The sequence below is a fragment of the Herpailurus yagouaroundi genome, unplaced genomic scaffold, assembly GCF_014898765.1.
Source record: "Herpailurus yagouaroundi ecotype Mexico unplaced genomic scaffold, PumYag 28, whole genome shotgun sequence".
Lineage (NCBI taxonomy): Eukaryota > Metazoa > Chordata > Mammalia > Carnivora > Felidae > Herpailurus > Herpailurus yagouaroundi.
This window is the reverse complement of record NW_024412376.1, coordinates 33,754,985-33,779,252: the sequence shown is the minus strand read 5'-3', so window position 1 is coordinate 33,779,252 and position 24,268 is coordinate 33,754,985.

Here is a 24,268-nt window from a genome sequence, read left to right as displayed (position 1 = left end):
AGAGAACCCAGAAACAGACTCACATATAAATATATTCGAATGATCTTGGCCAAAGAAGCGAAGGCAATTATATGGAGCAAAGATCGTCTCTGCAACATACATACTGGAACAAGTGGAAACACACACACGCACGCACACACACACACAGAGCAAACCTAGACACAGATGTTACACATTTCACAAAAATTAACTCCAAATAGGTCATTGACCTAGAAGTAAAATGCAAAACTATGAAATTCCCAGAAGATAACAGGAGAAAACCTAGATGACTCTGAGTATAATAATGCCTTGTTAGATAAAATTCCGAAGGCAAAGTCTATCAAAGAAATTAACAATAAGCTAGATTTCACTAAAATTAAAAACTATTCCACCAAAGGGCACATCAAAGGAAAAAGAAGACGGTACACAGACCTGAAGAAAATATTCACAAAGACCCATCTGATAAGTGTTAGTTAAAATCCAAAGACTTTTGAAACTCATTGATAAGAAAACAAATAGCCTGAATTATAAATGGGCAAAAGATCTGAACAAGAAGATACACAAATGGCAAGTAAGCATATGAAGAGATACTCCATACATACATTATTAGGGAATTACAGATTAAAACTACAGTGAGATATGACTAATACCTATTAGAACAGCCAAAACCCAAACACCGACAATATCAAATGCTAGTGAGGGTGTGGAGCAACAGGAACTCTCATTCATTTTGCTCTTGGGATTGCAAAATGGTACAGCCACTTTGGAAGAGAGTTTGGTAGTATCTTTTCATGTGATGCAGCAACATGCTCTGTGGTATTGACTCAAAGGAGTTGGAAAGTTATGTTCACAAAAAAACCTGCACATGGATGTTTATAGCTTTATAGTTACAGTTTATAGCTTTATTCATAATTGCAAAAACTTAGAAGCCATCATGACATCCTTCAGTTAATGAATGGGTAAATAAACTATAGTACATCTAGGCAATGGAACTTTATTTGGTGTTAAAAAGAAATGAGATAAATAAGTGAGCTATCAAGCCATGAAAGAAATGGAGAAAGCTTAAATGAATATTACTAAGTAAAAGAAGTGAATCTGAAAGGTGACATACTGTATGATTTCAAATCTATGTCATTCTGGAAAAGGCAAAAGTATAGAGACACTAAAAAGATCAGTGGTTACCAAGAATTAGGTGGGAGGGAGGGATGAATAGTCAGAGCACAGAGAATTTTTAGCGCAGTGAAACTATTCTGTACAATGCTACAATGATGGATGGACACATGTCTTTGTACATGGTGCAGTTCATAATAACACAACACCAAGAGTGAGCCCTAATGAAAACTCAAGACTTTGAGGGATGATGAGGCGTCAATGTAGGTTAATCAATTATAACACATGTACAAATTACAGTTTTGCAAAAAAGTTACCATTAGGGGAAACTGGATAAAGTGTACATAGAAATCTCTTCATGTGGATGCATAACTATTTAAATAAAATATTTAATTTTCAAAGTTATACATCAGCTACTGAATGAGTAGACAGGCTACTCTAGGGGTTTAAACTAACAATACAGTGGGAAAAAAAGTGTCAGAAGAAACACGGAAATTGTGTATACTTCTTGACTGCTCTCTGCTTAATGGGTTTATGGAGAAGAAAAACCGAAATGATTACATTTGAAAAATGGATAACAGAATCACAGGAACTCCAAGAGAAATAAGAAACCTTGGAATAGAAAAGGTGTTTGATATTTTATATTTAACTTTCTAGTAGGTCATCTAATTGGGGGTGATTTAAAAAATTATAGAACACCTATTTAAAGCTCAAGAAAGAGGTTAGGGTGACACATGTAGATTTCAAAGTTACATGCAATGAGAAATTTGAAAGCATGGCAGTGGTTGAGGTCTTTAGACAAAAGAATGAAAAAGGAAAAAGACAATTGTCTTGTGTTCAAAACTTAGAGCAGTGCATATATTTAGTGCTTAGGAAAGGTATTTGTTGAGGAAAACAAACAAACAAACAAACAAAAAAAGCAGCTAGGAAGATAGATCACTTGACTAGAAAGAGAGTATGTAGTCAAATAGCAGCAAATGCCAACCCAAATTTTGTATTATTCAATCTTGGGAAGTTCTGAAATTCTGACATTGTTGATGTTCTGTAACAAAACAATTTATTTTTTTAGTTAAAAACATTTTTTTTTAAATCTCTAATTTTGAGAGAAAGAGAGAAAGAAGCATGAGCAGGGGAGGGGCAGAAAGAGAGGGAGACACAGAATCTGAAGCAGGCTCCAGACTCTGAGCCGTCAGCCCAGAGCCCGACATGGGGCTCCAACCCACGAACCATGAGATCATGACCGGGGCCAAAGTCTGACCCTTAACCGACTGAACCACCCAGGCGCCCCTGTAAGAAAACAATTTCAATTTTAATTTCAGATAATGTAGAGGAAAGGAAAATAGATGGTAAATCTTCTGATCCTAAGACATTTGGGGGGCAAGATAGCAAACTAGCATACAATGTTCACTTTTCGCGCCTAGAATTTTGGAAGCAATAATAGAAGGACGATAAATCCCAAATGCCGACGAATGCAGACATTATGCAAATCACCTCAGGAGAAAATGGCGACTGAATACTGGCTGTATCTGTGCAGGACATGGCATCAGAAAACTGGAAGTGGGTGAGTGAAAGCTTTCTTTGTGGATCTGTTTGTGTCTTTGACTTCATCAAAATGAGAAATTTCTTTTGAATTAAGAATGCCATAGACAAAGTTTAAGGATTAGTGTTAGACTGCATAAATATAGTTAATATCTAAAGCCAACATGAGGTCAATATACCTACTATACATGGAACTCCTCTAAACTGACAAGAGAGAGGCATAAAGTCCAATAGAAAAATAGGCCAAAAATTTTAATACACAATTGGAGAAGAAAAATCTGAAAGACTAATGTATATGTCAGTGCCCAATGTCACTAGTAGCCAGAAAAGAGGGAAATTCAGATAAGGAAATACCTGTTAACTTTCTACTGGTAACAGTCAGAAGGCTCGATATTAGAAAATGTGATCATGTGATAAACAAGGACCCTCAAGCAATGCTGAAATATCTGCAGATGTAACCATTCCAGAAAGCAGTAATATTGTTCTTATTTCTCCCATGATTCAGCAATTCACTTTTGGATTATGCCTGTCAGAGAACATAGCTGACATTCACACAGTGACCTCTAGGAGGATGGTCAATGCAGTGTAGCAAAGCAACGTAAACAACAGGGGGTTTCTTGTCTTTATAGAAAATATAATGTACTCAGAAGAAGGATTCTATGCAGACGAGTAGCTAACTTGATTTATATACCTATTCAAGTTGTGTTAGATAGATCAGTATATAGACGGACACCAAAAGCATAGCATTGCGTTAAACAAAAAACGGCAAGCAAAGTAAAAAGATTACTAATCCTAAACTATGTGAATCTTAAATACATAAATGTCCACAGGATAGTGCATTTTAAAGGTTTTATACATATTTAAAAAAGGAAACAAAAAAGTTGCATTGACAGGACATACTTCGCACAAGAAAACATACCTAAAGAAAGAAAGAAAGAAAACAGAATTTGTAGAGAACTGCAATTCTTGGCACACAAGATTCTTAAAACGACACACAACAAATAAGCAGGTAGTTTTGTAGGAAATGGTGGCAGGCTTGGTGGTAGCAGAGTTTAAGTCAACATAGTTGCTCAGGAGAGACCTGAGACTGTTGTTAATTCAGGGAGAAAGAACTAGGAGAAAAGCAGAGTTAGTGATGCGCAAAGAAAAGATGTTTATTTTGGAGCATTAGTCTAGAGAAAGGCAGAGAAAGTGGGGTTTGGGGTGCAGGTGCAATGAATGTCCTCGACGAGGAGAAAGGTCCTGTATGCCTCTGCAGGAGCAGAGGAAGAAAAGGTGGAGATAACTGAGATATTTTAGAACAGAGAGAGGGGTAAGTGGGAGCCCCTTGTTTTTTCTTCTTGATGATTTTCCTGAGTTTCTCTTTCAATTAAGCACAAAAATGCATAGTCTTGTCTCCCTTTTTAAGTCATCATGTGCATATTACTCTTGGATCCTTAAATATATGGACAACTTCTACTTTCTCAGAAGCTATGGAAAATTAAATTTTATTTATTTATTTTTATATAATTTATTGTCAAATTGGCTTGCGTACAACACCCAGTGCTCATTTTGGAAAATTAAATTTTAGATCAAGAAGGAAACTTACCAAGTGTTTCATGATAATAATCACCATGTATTTTACTTGTATTCTGTACTAACCACGGTTTTAAAGGTTTTATATCTGTTTCTCTAGACAAATCGCCCCTCTTTCTCCACCTCCTCCTTCTTTTTAACAGGTAGTTTAATGAATATCCAAAAGGGCTAAATGGAGGGAAACCACGTGGTAACTACTGCCAGTATTAGAGAAAATATTCCAGATGTCTCAACTTCCAGGCCTTGGTCTGCTCTTTATCTGGTTAAAGCCTGCCCTAGATCAGCCGTTGCTGCTGCTTCTCCTCCTCCTCCTCCTCCTCCTCCTCCTCCTCCTCCTCCTTCTCCTTCTCCTTCTTCTCCTTCTCCTTCTCCTTCTTGTAGTTTGATGGTTCTATTAACACAAACACGATGAACACGTAATCTGTCTGCCTATTCATTTTCTTCGCTGAGCAGCCTGGCATTGTGATTGGTGACTGATGGCCAGCTAGGCTGCTCTTTACACAATGGCCTTGCAGTTCTTAGAGAAGATGCAAACAACCTCTGCTGTGCGATTGGTTGCACGTTATCAGTACTTCAAATCCCTTGACGTCGTGGACTAGGAACGTCTGGAAGCCGCTGGCAGCATGTGCTTTGTTTTCATGTTGCTCCCCTAACCAATGTTGGGCATCAAGATCTGGCTCTTGAATCTTCTGCGCACCCTATTGTCAGTGCCTCTGGGTTTCTGCCAGTTGCGCTTAAATTTGACATAAGGGTCTGACTGGTGCTAGACGAACTTCTTGAACTTTTCGTATTGATCTCTGGCTTCAGCAGAGATCGGAGGGCGGTCAGGATGCTGAGTAGGAGCACTCAGAAAGGGAAGACTAGATCAGCACCTTCTAACCCTGCGTGGTAAGTAAGCTGAATTCTTGCTCATTGAGTGACTAGGGACTAACTATAGGCATGTGGCCTCATTTTTAAGATCTTCAGCCCCCAGGCCTTGTCACAAGTTTCTACCTCAGGCTCTTCTTTTTCCTTTTTTAAAGCTTCAGTCGTATGGAGAAGAATAATGCAGCCAATACTCCTCTTGCTGAGTTTTTATGAGCTTCTGTGCTCAGGACAGCATGCCAGAAGCTATTTTGGGATATATGGCTTAAAATAATGAGAAAACCAACATGAGCACTTGGGTGAACTGAGCACCAATAAAAGCAAGTGACAGGGGGCCCATAGGCACAGCAAAGACACTTCCCCCTGGGGGCCCACTTCCTGGGAGCTGCCATGCTCTCCTCTCTTGAGAGAACACTTTCTGTGGTGGCTCTTTTTAGACTCGAGATGGCTCGCAACAGCTTGCAAGAAAAGCCTCAATGTCATCAGCTCCATAGAGGAGTGAACTCCCACTCCTGGCCAGCGATTTGCACTGGATGAGTATGAAGCAATTAATTCTGAAGCAGTACTTCTAAATTGTTGCTATGGGAATATGGAGGAAGGAAACTAAATATTGTAGAAAATAATTTGACAGTAATGAGCTGAGAGAAATGGACCATCATCATCTCCATTATTTCCATTGACACATTGTCAAGGGGAATAGGTAAAAATCCATGGAAATGTTATGCACATTGATTTTCCTTTGTTGGAATTTGGATATTTCTAAAAAGTGTAATTCATTCACTGGAGGCATCCATGTTAAAAAAAAAAAAAAAAAGTCTTGATTGAAAATGCCAACAGTGAGATGGAAAAGGCTAAAATTCCATATTCACTAACTCCACTCCCCAGAAAAAATGACAGTGAAGAGTTGGTTCATATCTTTATAAACCAAGAAGACACATCAATACACACACACACACACACACACACACACACACACACACAATTGTATGTGTGTGTAGTGCTTATTTTTTTTTTTAAAAGTCTTTAAAACCCTTATAAACTAAAAAATCTATAGCTCTAAGAAGACTTAATCCTCCAAAATGAGGAGGATTAAGAGAAGTAAGTCATTCTGTGACAAATATAAACTCTTAAGTTCACATGTCAGTTTTAACAAAGTTTCCTAGCTTATTGCATTAACTTCTGTATTTGGTTATATCATGTCAAGTCAGGGCAAGCCATTTGACCTATCACTTGAAAAGAAATACTTACAAATTTTTTTGGACATCAAAGCTGGCAGAGGTGGAATTTAGAATGATGGTATTTCTATCCTTGTTGAGCTCAACTGAGCACAACGTGGATCTTGAGCAATGGAAAACAATGAGGCCTACAGTACACAAGTAAATTCAATCGAGAACCTTCTGCAAGGTGGTTACGATGCATAGGTGCTAGCGTATTTACTGTCAAAGTAAAATTTTCAAACACTTGTATACATGGTCACATGTACCTCAGAAACAATATTTAGCTACCTATGAATTAAGGTGACAACACAATAGTAAATATAGAAGTTTCTTTAATTATAAGAAAACTTCGTTCTTTCAGAAGTAAGAAACCTTTATTACTTTATTTTGCTTTTTGTCTGTTTGTTTGTAATAAAAAGGACATGCCAAAATCAATGCATAGCACCAAAAATTATTCGGATATGTTATGGAATTTCTGTTGCCTGAGCTGATTTCAAGCAAAATAAATAACGGCATCGGTAAGAGAAAACGAGATACTTCAAAATTGGTTTTATTTTCACAGCAAGAAAGATAACTATTCTGGTTTTGTATTAACATAACATCTCACTGTAGGAGACTTGCAAACCACTCTTCAAAAACATCTTAATAAGACCATCAACTAAGACAACTTTTACGCAAAAATTTAACACATTTCATTGCTTTTTTCCACATCCATTATTTATAGATACTACAACCTAGGACAAAGAAAATTTCTGTAAACCTTCTTCAACTTCTTTATTCAGGTCTTTGCCATACATATTTTTTTCCACTTTGGAATGAAACACTTTAGTTTTCAAACAAACTTCTTTCAGTTTTTCACTTGGTAAACAGAAACGTATCCATGTCGTTCGTAAAGTTATACTATTTTACCACGATTACTTCTAGAATAGTCAAAATTGCTCTGATCCAAATGAACTGGCTTCTAATTCACAGGCCACACTGGGAGATGCTTCCCTGAATACTGTCTGGTATATACAGGTTGTTGCTGGCAGTCTAGCAAAGCACAACCATACCTTCCACAACTCCCTGTAGCCGCCTATATCACTTCTGCAATTTCTTTAAGAAGTCAGATTAGACAAGTTCTTTAATATGATCAGGCTTCAGTATTCTCTCTTATTTAACAAGTATTTATCTAAAGATTATTTGTTAATGAGTTCAGTTAACTGAAGATGTTAAACTTTTATTTAAGCTGACACACTGTAGATCAAAATTATTGTTGATCTAAAAACATTGGCAGGATTATGATTCGATTTGATTGAACACTACTTTTCTCTTTTCAGAATCCTAAACAGTCTGTGGAAGTCATGATATATTCTGTAGAGTAAACCAGTATAAAAAATGTAAGCAGTCCAGATTAACTAGTTTCTTCATAAAATAACAAACCCAAATCCTATTAAAAAATAAAATGCACCCTTGCTTGGTACCACATGCCGATAAAGCCAGAAAATTATATATAGCTCTTTATTTACTTTTTTAAGGCAAAATTATAAAGCCAGTCTTGTTTGTTCAAAGATTCACCTTAAGTTTGTGAGCTTGAATTTTTATATAAAGATGTTTCTAGTTAATGATTTCTGCAAGAATTTTTTTTTTCTTAAAAGGCTAGCATATTTAAAGTATTAAAAGTTTGGTTTCATGATTGTCCTGAAAATATTAGAAATACATGGTGCGCAATTTTCTCAAAACAACCAATTAACACAGAACTTCTTTGGGAATTTTTATAATCTAGGGTAATAATATTCCCTAGAGGTAGGAAAATAGTTAGAACTAAAACAATGAGAGGTAAGAGATTTTCTCAATTGCAGACACACAGCTCTCAGCTTCAATTCTACAACCTTGGTTACAGGTCAAGAAAAAAAAAATAAACACAATTCTCACAGATCTGTTCTATTTTCCATTGTTCAAAAAATATTTTCGTCATTGATTGGAGCTCACATATAGTAAAACGAACAAACAGAAGAAAGTTAAGAAAGCAGATTTTCTGTTACTTTCACCTGATGGAATAGACTTCTGTCATCCTGACTATGCCATCGAGGCAAGTCTGATGGTTCATGGTCTTTGCCTCTGGTCGTGGAAAGGGAACTCAAGCTGTGAGTTAGATAAAGCACAGCCTAATAGACTTGGCCAAGAACTAGAAACAAGCGAATAAAATTGAGGGGAGGGGAACCTAGAAAGCAGAGAGTTATCAAAGGTAAAGTCCTGCTGCACTTGGGATTCCGAGAGCAAGAAAGTAAGTGGTTAGGCCTGAAGAGCGATGAATGAATTCCAGTCCTCTGGCAACACAGTGAAATTTTCTCTGGCAGATGAGTCCACTTGGGCATCTTGTGAATAACCTCCAAAACTGTTTAAGTATAATTTTGAAAAAGTTAAAAAATAGGACTTATGCAAATATCGAATAAACACGTGTCAAAAATTTTATTCAACTCATTAATTAATAAGAATGCCGATTAAATGGCTACAAACAGATTAAAACATCATTTTGAAGGGTGGCTCTTTATTGACATTTTGAGAGAAGAAATGTCAGCATAAAATCTCTAGCTTGAGGGGCGCCTGGGTGGCGCAGTCGGTTAAGCGTCCGACTTCAGCCAGGTCACGATCTCGCGGTCTGTGAGTTCGAGCCCCGTGTCAGGCTCTGGGCTGAGTGATGGCTCAGAGCCTGGAGCCTGTTTCCGATTCTGTGTCTCCCTCTCTCTGCCCCTCCCCCGTTCATGCTCTGTCTCTCTCTGTCCCAAAAATAAATAAACATTGAAAAAAAAATTCAAAAAAAAATCTCTAGCTTGATACAAAACAGGTTAATATCCTATAAGACAGCAAATGAGTAACTTTGGGTTACTTTTTCTATTGAACAGAAATCTATATGCTAACACATAATATCACAGTATCTGGTATCTTGCCAACTAATAAACAGCAAACGTAATTCTCCTAAAAAAATCTTTTGTATGTTTCAGTTTGACACCCTTTTGATTTTCAAGTTTTGGATATTTCTTTGAGATATTCAAATTAAAAAAAGAAAACCTGTTTCTATATTGTGAGATAATATTGGAAGAGATATATTATGGTTTAAAATAAAAGTTGAAAAGTTAAATAAAATATATTTGAGAGGTGTATTAAAAGAACTGGCTACAATGTAGCCCTCAAGTAATTTCATGGAAGAAAATTATATATAAAAAAAACCAATCTCCTGATTAGAAATAACTGAAACTTAAGCATGGTCTATTTACTTAGAGTAAGATGGGATGCTTGATGATTCTTTCAAGAGGAAATTTGTACCATTGCTATTTTGATTGCATATTGAGATGTAAGGACAGTTGTAAAATAGAATTCAATTTTCTGTTAAACAAAAAAGAAAATTGTAAGGTTTTAGTGTGTGTTTTGTGTTTATAAGACTTATGTGCCTTATTATAATTGGAAGATCATAGTTTTTTTAAGGACTGAAATTCACCTGAAGTAGACACAGTTTGTTTTGGTGGAATGAATGTTGTTTATGTACCGCTTTTTAAAGTGATATAAACAATATTATGATTAGAATAATATAAATTCATTTAAAATATTGCAGCAATATTGACATTTTTTGTCATTATGTATTCATCATGCGATCAACAGAGTGTGCATTTTAATAAGATCTCAGATGATTTATATGCACATTAAATTATGAAATTCCCTGCTATAGGGAAAGTAATAAGTAGAACCCAGATTCGAATGCTGTCGTTCTTTGTCACTTGGTAGCTCTTTTAAATATATTTTATTTATTTATTGTTTAAAGTAACCTCTACCCCCAATATGGGCCTCCAACTCACAACCCCAAGATCCAGAGTCATGTGCTCTATCAACTGAACCAAACAGGCATTTCCTTTTAATCTTATACAATTCACTTAACCTACAATAGGCTGTTTTTTCATCCAAAACTGGGATCATATTGCCTAAGTCTTAGAAGTTTTGTGAGGACTAAATAATTCCAGATCTATAAATTTCCTGGTAAGTCCAAGCCTCTATAAATATTAGCCATCACAAATAATATTGTTAAGAAAACATTTGTCTGGAGTCCAGGTTTCCATAGAAGAATCTTAGAACGAAGGCACGTAACTGTAGCATTCAGCCTCCCAATTCCTATTAAATAAAATTTAGTTGATTGAGTAGGCAAATCTATTTCATTGAGGATAAAGTTCCGATTCCTCAAGTCATTGTCTCTAGATTAGTGATTGTCAAACAGCAGCTTCTAATTCTGCAGCTGCAGCACTTGGGAATTCATTACAGATGCAAATTATCCAGCTCCAGCCCTTTCCTACTGACTAGAAGACTAGGGGTGGGGCCCAGAGAGCTGTGCTGAGCAAATCCACCAGCTGATTCTGGTATATGCCAAAGTTCAAGAACTGCTGATCTAAACCAACCTCCAGATGATTTCACCCAAGTCATTGTATGGGATTACCTAGCGAACACCTCCCCAGCAGCCCAGCAATCCACTAATTCCATGCGTCTAAAGTGCTTCCTGTATTTCACCGGCATCAACTTTGGTTCCTGGACCTGAGCGATCACCCCTTAGCTACAATGGCTTGTCTACCTGGTCTAAGCACCTGGTATTTTCAATGTGAAGAGTCTCAGCTACGATTTTTCGATGAGAGAAGAATTTTTCTAATTACTGGCAATTTCAACAAAGCTGCTAGCAGGCTTTCTCCTGGAGGGCTTTTGGATGCTGTCACCTAGTAGCCCATTATGAGCAGAGGCAGCATCATGTCAGAGAAAAGCCTAGACGTGTTTTTGCAGCTGCAAAATATTCTTTTTGGTAACTTTTCTGCCCATGTTTCGTTTACAGCAATTTTCATCCTGAGCTTCATAATCTCTGGCTTTGCCAGGAGGACAGCAAAGGGAATGGAGAAATACATTTAAAAGAGAGAGAGAGAGAGAGAGAGAGAGAGAAAATCTAAACCTAATTTTTGTTTTCTTTTTAGTTAAAATGAATCCACAGGCATTAGTTTTAAAAACTGCCCATGTTAATAGTCCTAAATCTGCTTAAAGTTTCTTCACTTGCAAGTCAGAAATCAGATGTACTGAACCACAGACTCTGTGCTAAATGCTGTGATGCTGGCTACTGAAATTGCAGATTTAATGAAAACTCTTACTTGACAAACAGGATTGCATATTTGGACTCCATAAAAAGGCCCGCAAGACATAGAATACCAAGGGTTAGAAAGAATTTAATGATCATCTGGTTTAGGTACCAAGCCAGTTAATGAATTCATTCCCTTTACAACACTGATTAAGGAAACTGTTTTCAATGAATTGGCTTTCTTCACTGGGAGAGATTAATCAACTACATAAAGAAAAATTAAGCTACGTAAAGCTTATTATGGAGTACAAAACCTCTTATAATCTAGACTCAGTTTAGTTCATTAGCCTACATTTCTACTATGCTTCTCCCAGCCCATTTTTGCTATTTATTTATTTATTTATTTAGGACATGTTAAGCAAAATCCTCAGGGCCTTTAGACTGGAATGCTCGCTCTCTCTCCATCTGGTAATGACTTAGTTCTTTATACCATTCATGTGCTCACATGATCTCATCAGAGAATGCTCCTTTGATCCCTGCCTCTGTCACTTTCTCTTCTTTATTAACCTTTATAGCACTTACCCTATGCAACACATTATATTTTATTTGTGTGTCCCTTCTCTGCTACAATATAAGCTCTGAAATGGCCAAGAATTTGCTTGTTTGTATCTCTTTCTTTTTCTTCATAGTGGCAAAGACAGTGCTTAAGACAGAACATGGTATATATATGAATGGATAAATAAATTAAATAAGTGAATGAATGAACAAATTAATAAATAAATGAATAAATGAATTGATATTTCAATTTGTTGAGTTTTGCTTGTGCCAAATAGCCTGTCTTCCCAGGAAACCAAATTCGATCTTCAACAGTTCTGTTTGTCCAAATATTCTCCTCCAAACTGAGTTAAAAATATGCCCACTAGTAATTTCCCTCACTTGATAAAAAGAGTAGTTAACATGGATTGAGCTCATAGTGTGATCTAGACTCTGTGAAAAGTGTGTGTTACTCTGTTTAATCCATAGTCAAACCCTATGAAAGCACAGACTTTTCTTATTGCTCTGAACATAGTAGGAGCTCAATGAGTGTTAGCCACCCAGAAAAAAAAATTAATTCTTCTTCCATTTAATAGGATTTCTAAATTTGAAGATTTCTGTCACGTCCTGGGTCTTTTTTTTTTCTCTTTAAATGTCATCAGTTTTTATAAATTTTTTCTTCTAATATGGCTTCCCTAAGTGTTTTTGCTTCAGTTTGTGCAAATAGTCTTTTTATAATGAGTCTCAGAGTGGGAAACGATATTTTAGCCACAATCTAACTGACTATAGAATTTGGGCAAGATAAAGTGAGTATGAGGCAATCTTAGATTGTGGAAAGTGTCCATTTAATTTTAATCATTGATTCTTAGTGGATGTGTTGGTCAAACAAAACTACGTGCTGCTTCTCATTTCAACTACTCTAAACCAACTGACCCTCAGCAAACTGAAGCATAAATGGTGGAGTACAAAATACTCTGCATTTGTTTACATCTTGTCTTTATCTTAAATTTCAACCCATTATTTCAGGCTTTGGGGAGCTTTTTAAATCTTGGTTTGAGGTGCGCCTGGGTGGCTCAGTCGGTTGAGCGTCCGACCTTGGCCCAGGTCATGATCTCGCACTCCGTGGGTTCGAGCCCCGCATCAGGCTCTGTGCTGACAGCTCAGAGCCTGGAGCCTGCTTCGGATCCTGTGTCTCCCTCTCTCTCTGGCCCTCCCCCCATTCATGCTCTGTTTCTCTCTGTCACAAAAAATAAATAAATGTTAAAAAAAACACTTGGTTTGAATATCCAAAATAGTAACTATCCCTCCTACTTTTGTATCATCAGAATACTTTAAACTATGACAGACACTGTTACTTGGTCATCAAATAGGCAATATCCCTTTCTATAACCCTAGCAGACCTCCATTTTTTCCCTTTGGTCGGCCAAATGGTTATGCCCATGTTGCGAATCGTAATGTATCTAAACAGACCATACAAATCTCCTCATTTGCCAGTAAGTGGGTTATGAGAGGAATATGATTATTTTCTGACCAATGAGATATAAGAAGAAATGTTTTAGAGGCTTCTGCACAACACTTTCTTTTCTGATAATAAGCAGCATAGAAAAAGAAAGCTCTTCAGCCCCATTCTTTCCACCCAGCATGAAACATTGTTGGATACAGTTGTTTAACTCCTTAACAATCAGGAGGAGATTCAGTCCTCTCTTTGGAGACTGATGAAAGAGGAAAGACATAATTGAGCTGGGTGGAAAATGACCACCTATCGAACTCAGCCACATTTAGTGTATATTCTGTCACTTGTGGCTTTGGACATGAGCTGCAAGTTTTGTTTTCATTCAGGGTGTTTATATAACATTGAATAGGGGAATATCAATGACAGAGCCTAGACTTCTTTCCAAACTGCATGTTGATCCATTAAGCAAGTCAATTCGCGGTGGCCCCTTTGCTCAAGAGTTTTAGATCTACCAAATCTATCATTATTCCACCTATATCTCTCTTTTCCACGGAAACACACACACAGAGAATGACTTTAAAATGTATTAAGTGTCTTACTGAAAGGCAGACTCCCTATATTATATACCTTTCAAAATTTCTAATCTAATCCACTTTCTCAAAAAGGAAAATAGTATTATTAATTGACCATGATTCACTTTTGGTGCCCAGATACAGAACCAGAGTGATTATTGTTAGAGAGTACTATGCCAAGGGCTAAAAAATGTTTGTTTTAAAAGTTACTTAAAAAAAATTTTTTTTTACAAGTAGGTACAGAGAGCAAAGTCACTGCCATGTGCTTTAAGGAATCATCTTTTTCACATTTTAAATATTGGAGAATATTTTTTTCTCAGCTTATCAAAAATCTTTTTCTTTCCCTAAAATCTCTCAAATATTGTCTACAGTGATCCTATGAACCAACTTTTTGTGCATTTCAGCACCCTCGATGACAATTAAGGAGATTGTACTGCATTCATTTGAATGTATTGGAAGTATCTAGATACTCTACTACTTAATGTATTAAATCACTATTAATAATGTTATTCCCTCATTGAGTTGAAATAAATCTCTCTTGAAGACAAATCGGAAGTGAGTAAGGCTATGTTATCATCATTATTATTTAACATTATTTCTGCTTTAAAAGTTGCAGCTACTATTGTTAGTTATTGCTCCCTGGAGAATGACAGACACAAAATCTTTTTTGTATCATACTTAAGATTTTCTTTTGAAAATCTCAACTCGTTTTATAATAGTTTGAAACTCAAGGGCATTCATTCTTGGTTTATTTTTACATTTCAAGTTTTATATTTCAATTCCAACTATAATGTTTATGTGTGAATAAGCATATACGTGTATGTGAGTACACTGCCTACAAGGCCTCCTCAGAGGGACACCTGGCTGGTTCAGTCAGTTAAGCATCTGACTCTTGATTTTGGCTCAGGTCATGGTCTCATGGTTCATGAGTTTGAGTCCTGTGTCAGGCTCTGCATTGAATGTGCGGAGCCTGCTTAGGATTTAGTCTCTTTCCTTCCCTCTCTCTCTGACACTCTTAGCTCCACCCCCCCCACCCCCTCAGCCTTGTCTCTCAAAATAAATAAATGAACTTAAATAAAAACCTTATCAGATATGTATCCTGTGAATATTTTATGTATTCACATAGGAGTAGCATCGATTAATACAAGTTCAGGCAAGCAATGTGAATAAATGAAGTAGGCTGTGGAGACTGATGAAATTGTGTGTGTGTGCTTCGGTACTTATCTCCAGAAAACTTGTCACTATGTGCAAATGGGGGCTTAAGAGACCCTGGATAATCTGGATTTTTAAAAGAAGTTGAAACGTCAGATATAATGTGAGATATTGAAAGGTTTAATATGTCATTGAATGCTAATTTTTGAAAGAAAAATAACATGTAGCCCCAAATCATCCCAAAAATAATTTCTAAGGACCAAATCTGTTACTTGCGATGTTGCTTTGAGATTTCTGGCTAAAGTATATAACCTGGGGTTTAGAATTTCTAACCTATAGGTTCTATAGGTTCTAACCTATAGAAATTCTGTTTTGCTTACATCACTGAACAGCTCCGAACCTGTATCCATTTGATAAAGTAGGACAAATAATGCTAACTTCACAGTGTTCTTTCTTTAAAATTTAGGATATACCTCTGAGATTTTATTTCTAGTTATATAACCTGCTATAACATGCAAGAACAATTTTCTACCAGTAAGTTTGTTACAACTTTATCACCAATACAAGTTTTCCCGATTATAACTGACCTCACCTTTTATTGTTTTGCTTTCTATACTGTCTGCAAGTCTAAAGGCTTTACATTGGATTATGAAATTTGTTTCTTTCACAAAGATGGGGTAACAGAAAACATGTTTTTATTCCTATACTAACCAACCATAAACCAAAACAGTTTTTAGAAAATTGGACATGAGGTTGCACAGGACAGTGGGCCTTGAGAGTCAGAAACAAATGATATCAGTCTTACAATTTGCCCAGCTTACAGCCTGGAGAGATTTCTAGGCCTCTGAATCCAGAGGAGGAAGTCAGAAATAACTTGGAGGTCTCTCTGAGCTGAAAATACAGAGGTGAAAGTCTGGAGGGGCCCAGACATCTAAAGTTTACATAGCAAAGTACAGGAAACAAAGCTGAATAGGGAAAGAGCTCTAGAAATCTGTAGAGGGTCTTTAAGTCTTTACTAATGTATTTGCCCACACACAAGTGTGTCAAAAACCAACCCAAAATTGTGGGGAAAAAAACAACCAAAAGAATTAGAGAAAATCATCCATGGAGATTGAACAAGGCTAAGAATAGCCTTGGTGTTCCAACCAACCAAATTGGAAAACTCCATATTTCATGAGCATTAGGTAGAGTAATCAAAAGTGATTGCCCTCAGTAGTAAGGAAAAATCAGTCATAGGCCAAAGGATTCTGGTTCTTTTTAAGAAACTTTAAAAACAGCCATTGAAAGAATCAGATGGCTTTTAAGTAATTTAGATGCATCTAAAATAAAGCAAGAATATTTATAAGAATATGAAAACATACACCAACAGGCCAAATACAACTCACAGTGTTAAACATTGAAGAAATAATTTCCAAAGAAGCAGGAAAAGACAACCTATAAGGAAGAAGAAGAAAAAAAATCAATAGAAGCAGAAGAAGAAGTCAAGTAGGTCATAATAATAGCATACAGGGTCTTTACAATGTTTAGTATAACTTTACAACATATGTTTGAGAAAGTAGTAGAAAAATTGACCATATTAAGTATAGTCATGGGCACTGTTCAAAGGAGATAACAGTTAAATTTCTGGAGTTGAAAAATATAGTGCCTAAGATGAAAACTTAGAGCAGTAGTTTGAAAAATTACATTGCAGAAGAAAATATTAGTGACAATAAAGACAGCACAATAGACCCATTCAAAATAAAGTACAGAAATAAAATAACAGAAAAAAATGAACAGATCATCAGTGAAATATAGGACAATTTCAAGCAGCCTAAGATAAATGCAATTAAAGTCCCCCCTTCCAAAAAAATAGGAAAAAAAGTGAATGAATAATGGCTGAATAATTTGAAATTTGATGAAAATTATAAACCAAGTTGTTCAATGAATCTGAAGGATAAACATGAGGAAAGGACACAAAGGTATATTATAGTTAATTTGTTTAAAAATGATAAAAAATATTAAAAGCAGCATGAAAAGAAAGATTGTGTACAGAATAAAAAAAGGCAAAAATGTCAGGTTTCTCATTTGAAATAATGTAAATCTAAGGACAGTGGAAAAATATCTTTAAAGCACTTAAAAAATATTCAACCAGAATTCAACACCCACTACAAAATATGTTTTAATAGTGAAGGTGAAATAGAAAATTTCCGGATCTATGAAAGCTAAAAGAATTTACCACTAGCAGACCCAATATAACAAATGTTCAAAAAGGTTGTTCAGGCACAAAATTTTTGTTCAGGCACAAAAATGATAGCAGAAAAGAATCTGTATCCACACAATGGAATGAAGAGCAATGGAAAATAATAATATGTGGAAAATCACAAATTGTTTTAAAATTGTTTTATAATCTTTTCAAGAGATACTTAATATTTTATTGTTTTTTTATTTTTCAAGATTTTTTCAATGTTTATTTATTTTTGAAGGAGAGAGAGACAGAGTGTGAGTGGGGGAGGGGCAGAGAGAGAGAGAGAGACAGACTCCGAAGCAGGCTCCAGGCTCTGAGCTGTCAGCACAGAGCTGGACGTGGGGCTCAAACTCACAGACTGTGAGATCATGACCTGAGCTGAAGTCAGAGGCTCAATCGACTGAGCCACCCAGGCACCCCAAAAGATACTTAATATTTTAAAGGAAAATGAATATCATATCATAGATTATAATATATAAAGTAACAGATGGATGACAATAATAGTGCAAAGGCCAGGAAGGGGAAGATAGCATTATACTGTTTGTTTCAAGATTACTTCCTATGCATGAAATCTCATTGGAATTAGGTTAGTATAGGAGTGTCTGGGGGGCTCAGTTGGTTAAGCATCCAACTTCGGCTCAGGTCATGATCTTGCTGTTCATGGGTTTGAGTCCTGAATCGGGCTCTGTGCTGACAGGTAGGAGCCTGAAGCCTGCTCTGGATTCTGTGTGTCTCTCTCTCTGCTCCTCCTCCTCTCATGCTCTTTGTCTCTCTTTCAAAAATAAATAAATTAATAAAAAGGAATTAAGTTAGTATAAATCCAGTATACTGGATTAAATAAGTTAGTAAAATCCGATAAAAATTAAAGTGTATATGGTTAACCTTATCATGATCACTAAGAAAATTAACTAAAAGAAATATGGAGAATGGGTGCCTGGGTGGCTTATTCAGTTAAGAGTCCAACTCTTGATTTCAGCTCAGGTCATGATCTTAGGGTTCTTGAGTTTGAACCCTGCATCGGGCTCTGCACTGACAGTGTGGAGCCTGTTTGGGGCTGTCTCTCCCTCCCTTTCTTTCTGTCCCTCCCTCACTCTCTCCATTTCTCTCTCTCTCTCTCTCTCTCTCAAAAAATAAATAAATAAAACTTAAAAAAAAAACGAAATAGAAAATACCATTAAAGAAATGAAAAAAATGTAACACTTGAAAATGTTGACTTAAAATATAGTAGCAAAGGAGGACTAGAACAATAAAGAAAGACATAAGACATATGTGGCTAAGGATGTTAACCATTTGCCATAAATTACAAATGCAATACCACATTTTCTAGAGAACATTTTACTGTGATGCTCTACTTTTCAGTAGTACAAAAATTGCATATTGAAATACAATAACGTTCTGCTTTAAAAAAAGACATATAGAAATCTTCTTTTTTCCCCCTCTCCCATATGTTCATCTGTTTTGTTTCTTAAATTCCACATATGAGTGAAATAACATGGTGTTTGTCTTTCTCTGAATGACTTATTTTGCTTAGCATAATACACTCTAGCTCCATCCACATCATTGCAAATGGCAAGATTTCGTTCTTTTTGATGGCTGAGTAATATTCTAGTGTGTGTGTGTGTGTGTGTGTGTGTGTGTGTGTGTGTGTGTATCCATTCATCAGTTGATGGGCATTTGGACTCTGTCCATATTCTAGCTATTGTTGATAATGCTACTATAAACATTGGAGTGCATGTACTCCTAAAGGAGGCACTTTTTAGGTACAAAGATTTAAATGGATTAAAAGCAAACTGATGGCAAAAGAAATGCAAACAGCAACCACAAGAAGTTTGGAGTGGTCATACTGATGTAAACAAAATAGACTTTAAATAAAAGATATTTTAATAGATAAAAAGGGACATTTTATAATGACAAAAGGGTCAACTTAGCAGGAAGATCTACTAATTATAAACGTATGCAACAGTAGGAGCGTTGCCACATGTAAGAAACAGCTGTTGACAGACTTAAAGAAAGAAATAGACAGTTCTCTAAAAATAGTTGGAGACTTCAATAACCCAATTGCAATACTGGATAGATCAGCCTGAGCATATACAACAGTATAAACCAACTAGACCCGATAGAACACTATACCCATAACAGCAATGTGTATATTTTTCTAGACTCGATAGAACACTATACCCACGATAGCAATGTGTATATTTTTCTAAAGTGTTCATGGAACATTCTCCAGGATGGATCATATGGTAGGCCATTAACTAAATCTCAATAAATTTAAAAGAATGGAAGTAAAACACAGTATGTTCCTGACTACAGCAGAATAACACTAAAAATCAGTGGTAGGAAAAAAAATTGAGAAACTCACAAATATTTGGACATTGAACACCACACTCCTAAGCAACAAATGAATCAAAGAATAAAGTAAAAGAAAATTAGAAAATAGTTTCATGTAAATAAAAATAAGAAATGACACTAGAATTATGGCAGGCAGATAAAGAAGTGCTTAGAGAGAAATTCATAGCTATTCATACTTAGAAAGAAGTCCTCAAGTCAATAAATTAACTTTCCACTTTAGGACGTTGGGAAAAGAAGAACAAACAAAACCTAAAAGCAGAAGGATGAAGATAATAAAGATGAGATTGGAAATTAAAGAAATAGAGCTCTGAAAAACAACAGAAAGCAATAAAGATACTCATCAAAAAAGAGATATCTTTAGCTATCTCATGTATATGAATGAAATTGATTTCATAGTTTAAAAAACTCTCAAAAAATAACCTCCAGTCTTAAATGAATTCTGTTGTGAATTCTATTAACCTCTTAAAGAAAACATACCAATCTACACAAATTCTTCTAGAAAACTGAAGAAGGAATACTTCACAACATATTTGATGACATTAGAATTACTCTAAGCCAAAGGTATTATGAGAAAGAAAAATACAAACCAGTATCTCTCATGAAGATGATACAATTATTAAAATTTTAGCTAATCAAATGCAACAATGTATAAAATAGAAAATACACCACATTCAGGTGGAATTTACCTAGGAAGTCCCAATTGTTCTCTGAAACTCAATCACATTTCCTGGGGAAGAATAAATATTTTTAAAATGTCTGTACTACCCAAAGCTACATATTTAATGCAATTTCTATCAAAATACCACTGACATTTTTCAGAGAGCTAGAACAAATAATCCTAAGATTTGTATGGAACTACAAAAGACCCCTAATAACCAGAGCAATCTTGAAAAAGAAAAAACAAAGCTGAGGGCATAACAGTTTCAGACTTAAAGCTATATTACAAAGTTGTAATAATCAAGACAGTGTTGTACTGGGAAACAGACACATAGATCAATGAAACAGAATAGAAAATCCAGAAATGGAACCACACCTATATGGTTAATTAATCTTTGACAGAGCAGGAAAGAATATCCAATGGAAAAAAAAGACAGTATCTTCAACAAATGGTGTAGGGAAAACTGGACATCAATATGCAGAAGAATGAAACTGGACCACTTTCTTACACCATACACAAGAATAAATTCAAAATGTTTTAAAGACCTAAGTGTGAGACAGGAAACCATCAAAACCCTTAAGAACACAGGCGCAACCTCTTTGACCTCGGCCAGAGTAACTTCTTACTAGACACATCTCTGGAGTCAAGGGACACAAAAGCAAAAGTGAACTATTGAGACTTCAGCAAGATAAAATCTTCTGTACAGTGAAGGAAACAATCAACAAAACTGAAAGACAACCTACAGAATGGGAGAAGATATTTGCAAATGAAAAATCTGATAAAGGGTTAGTATCCAAAATCCATAAAGAATTTACCAAACTCAACACCCACAAAACAAATAATCCAGTTAAGAAATGAGCAGAAGACATGAACAGATCCTTTTTCAAAGAAGACACCTAGATGGTCAATGGACACATGAAAAGATGCTAAACATCACTCATCATCAGGGACATACAAATCAAAACCGTGATAAGATAATACCTCACACCTGTCAGAGGTGTTAAGTTTAACAACACAGGAAACAACAGATGTTGGTGAGGATGCATAGAAAGGGAACCCTCTTACAGCACTGGTAGGAAGGCTAACTGGTAGAACCACTCTGGAAAACAGTGTGGAGTTTCCTCAAAAAGGTAAAAATAGAACTACCCTGTGACCCAGCAATTGTACTACTAGGTATTTATCAAAAATATACAAAAGTACTGATTCAAAGGGGCACATGCACCTGATGTTTATAACAACATTATTAGTAATAGCCAAATCATGCAAAGAGCCCAAATGTCCAACAACTAATGAATGGATAAAGAAGAGGTCACACACACACACACACACACACACACACACACACACAGGAATATTACTCAGCCATCAAAAAGAATGAAATCTTGCCATTTGCACCAATGTGGATGCAGCTAGAGTGTATTATGCTAAACAAAATAACTCATTCAGAGAAAGACAAATACCATATGATTTCACTCCTATGTGGAATTTAAGAAACAAAACAGATGAACATATGGGAGAGGCAAAGAAAGAGAGGGAAGCAAACCATAAGAGCCTTTTAACTATAGAGAACAAACTGAGTGCTGCTAGAGGGGAGGTGGGGGGGGATAGGCTAGATAGGTGATGAGTATTAAGGAGGCCACTTGTTGTGATGAGCACTGGGTGTTATATGTAAGTTATGAATCACTGAATTCTACTCCTGAAACCAATATTACATTATATGTTAACCAACTAGAATTTAAATAAAATTTTGGAAAAAAAAGGTAAATCAATGTTACTGGAATTAAAATAAAATAAATAAATTTTAAAAGTAAAGTTGATAGACACTCAAACAAAAAAAGAAAAGAAAATCAAAATCAGTAAATCTAATTCATTGCATGATAGGACAGAAAAAGCCAAGCCCTATGGTCATCTCAGTAGAAGCAGGAAAAAAAAAAAATTGATGAAATCCTACATCTACTCCTGATAAAAATTCTCAGTATATTAGTCCTAGAAGGGAACTTCCTCCCTTGAATAAAAGGCATCTCCAGAAGATCTATAGCTAGTATTATTTTGGACAGGATAGCTCTGCAATAAAAATCTTTCCCTGGAAATTTCTATACTCTGTTTGGTAGCTTAAACTAAGAGGACCGGCACCCACCTGTTAGTACAATAAAGATACACATGGGAACACACAGACAAAGAACTTCACCTTCCCCATTTGACCACAGTACTGAAAGTATAAATTACAAGTGTATATACACTTGTATGTAGGAAAATGCGATGTCTAACAATAATCCCTACAAACCGCTGCCATGATGGAAATGAAAAGTCATTTTATTTTGTTTTTCTACTATGTTCAAATTTTCTTTAGTGTTTTCTCGGTTGGAAATCTTTCTTTGGAAAGATTTACTCTGAAAGAGTTTGGAAAGTTAACACTTAAATGTTTTTTTAAAAGTGCTAGCCAATGCTAGTAGTTACTAACAATCTGGATCAGCTAAATATAGCCGAGGCCCATTTTCCGTTCAGAGAATTATGTAAGTAAATTTCCTTCGTTTTGTTTGTGTGCTGATTTGTTTTTGACAGTCTCGGTAGCTCTATGTTTTGTCGACTTGCTCAGAATCTTTATTGCTTTGATAATTTTCTGCTCTTGAAAGACTGCTCTGACTTTTTCTGTCATGTGCTGTCATTTTATTGGCTTCATTTGAGATGCTCCTGGTAACTCTTTTAAGGTGACTGAAATCTTTTAGGAGGTCAGTACAGTGTAGTGAGTGGGAGCTTGAATTCTGGAGGACACATTACCTCTGTGTGAATTTCTGTTTTGTGTCTCATTATATCTTTTTGATCTCCTCTGTAACTCATTTCTCTCATCTAAAAATGAAAATAATATTAGCATCTACTTTATAAGATTGTTAAGTGAACTAAATGAATTGATGTAGGTGAAATGCCTAAAAAAAACTTCCTGGAACCTGTTAAGTGAAAATTTATGGCAGATTTATAACTATTAAACCCTCTTTTTTTTTTTTAAATTTGGATTGGGATATACATTGAAGAAAATACTAACTGGCACCATTACAATTAATTTTTACAGTAGTGCTATTTTTATTTTAAAAATTTTTTTTTCAACGTTTATTTATTTTTGGGACAGAGAGAGACAGAGCATGAACGAGGGAGGGGCAGAGAGAGAGGGAGACACAGAATCAGAAACAGGCTCCAGGCTCTGAGCCATCAGCCCAGAGCCCGACGCGGGGCTCGAACTCACGGACCGCGAGATCGTGACCTGGCTGAAGTCGGACGCTTAACCGACTGCGCCACCCAGGCGCCCCGTAGTGCTATTTTTAAATGTATAGTTTTTATAATTTTGATACAGGGATACCTGAGAAAAGATTGTGGGTGTGGTTCCAGACCATCACAATAAGGCAAATATCACAATAAATCAAGTCAAATGAATTTTTTGGGTTCCCAGTGCATTTAAAAGTTATGTACATACTATGTTATAGTCTATTAAATGTACAATAGTATTATGCAGCATTATGTCTGAATAACAGTGTACCCGCCTTAATTAAGAAGTACTTTATTGCCCTAGTTGCTGGCCATCACCTGATTTTCGGTGAGTTGTAATCTTTTTCCTGGTGGTGGTTCTTGCCATCGTGTTGATGGCTGCTGACTGATCAGGGTGGTGGTTGCTGAAGCTTGGAGTGGCTGTGGCAATTTCTTAAAATCAGAAAACATGACGTTCGCCACATGGATTGACTCTTCCTTTCATGGATTATTTCTCTGTAGCATGTGGTGCTGTTTAGTAGCATTTTACCCGCAGTAGAAGGTCTTTCGGTATTGGAGTCAGTCCTTGCAAACCCTGCTGCTGCTTTATCAACTAACAAATTTCTCTCATTCCATTCTAGATGGATGTATGCAAGATTCTGTGTTATATTTCACATTACTTAGGAGCAAATTAAACCTGGAACTTAATTCATATTTATTTG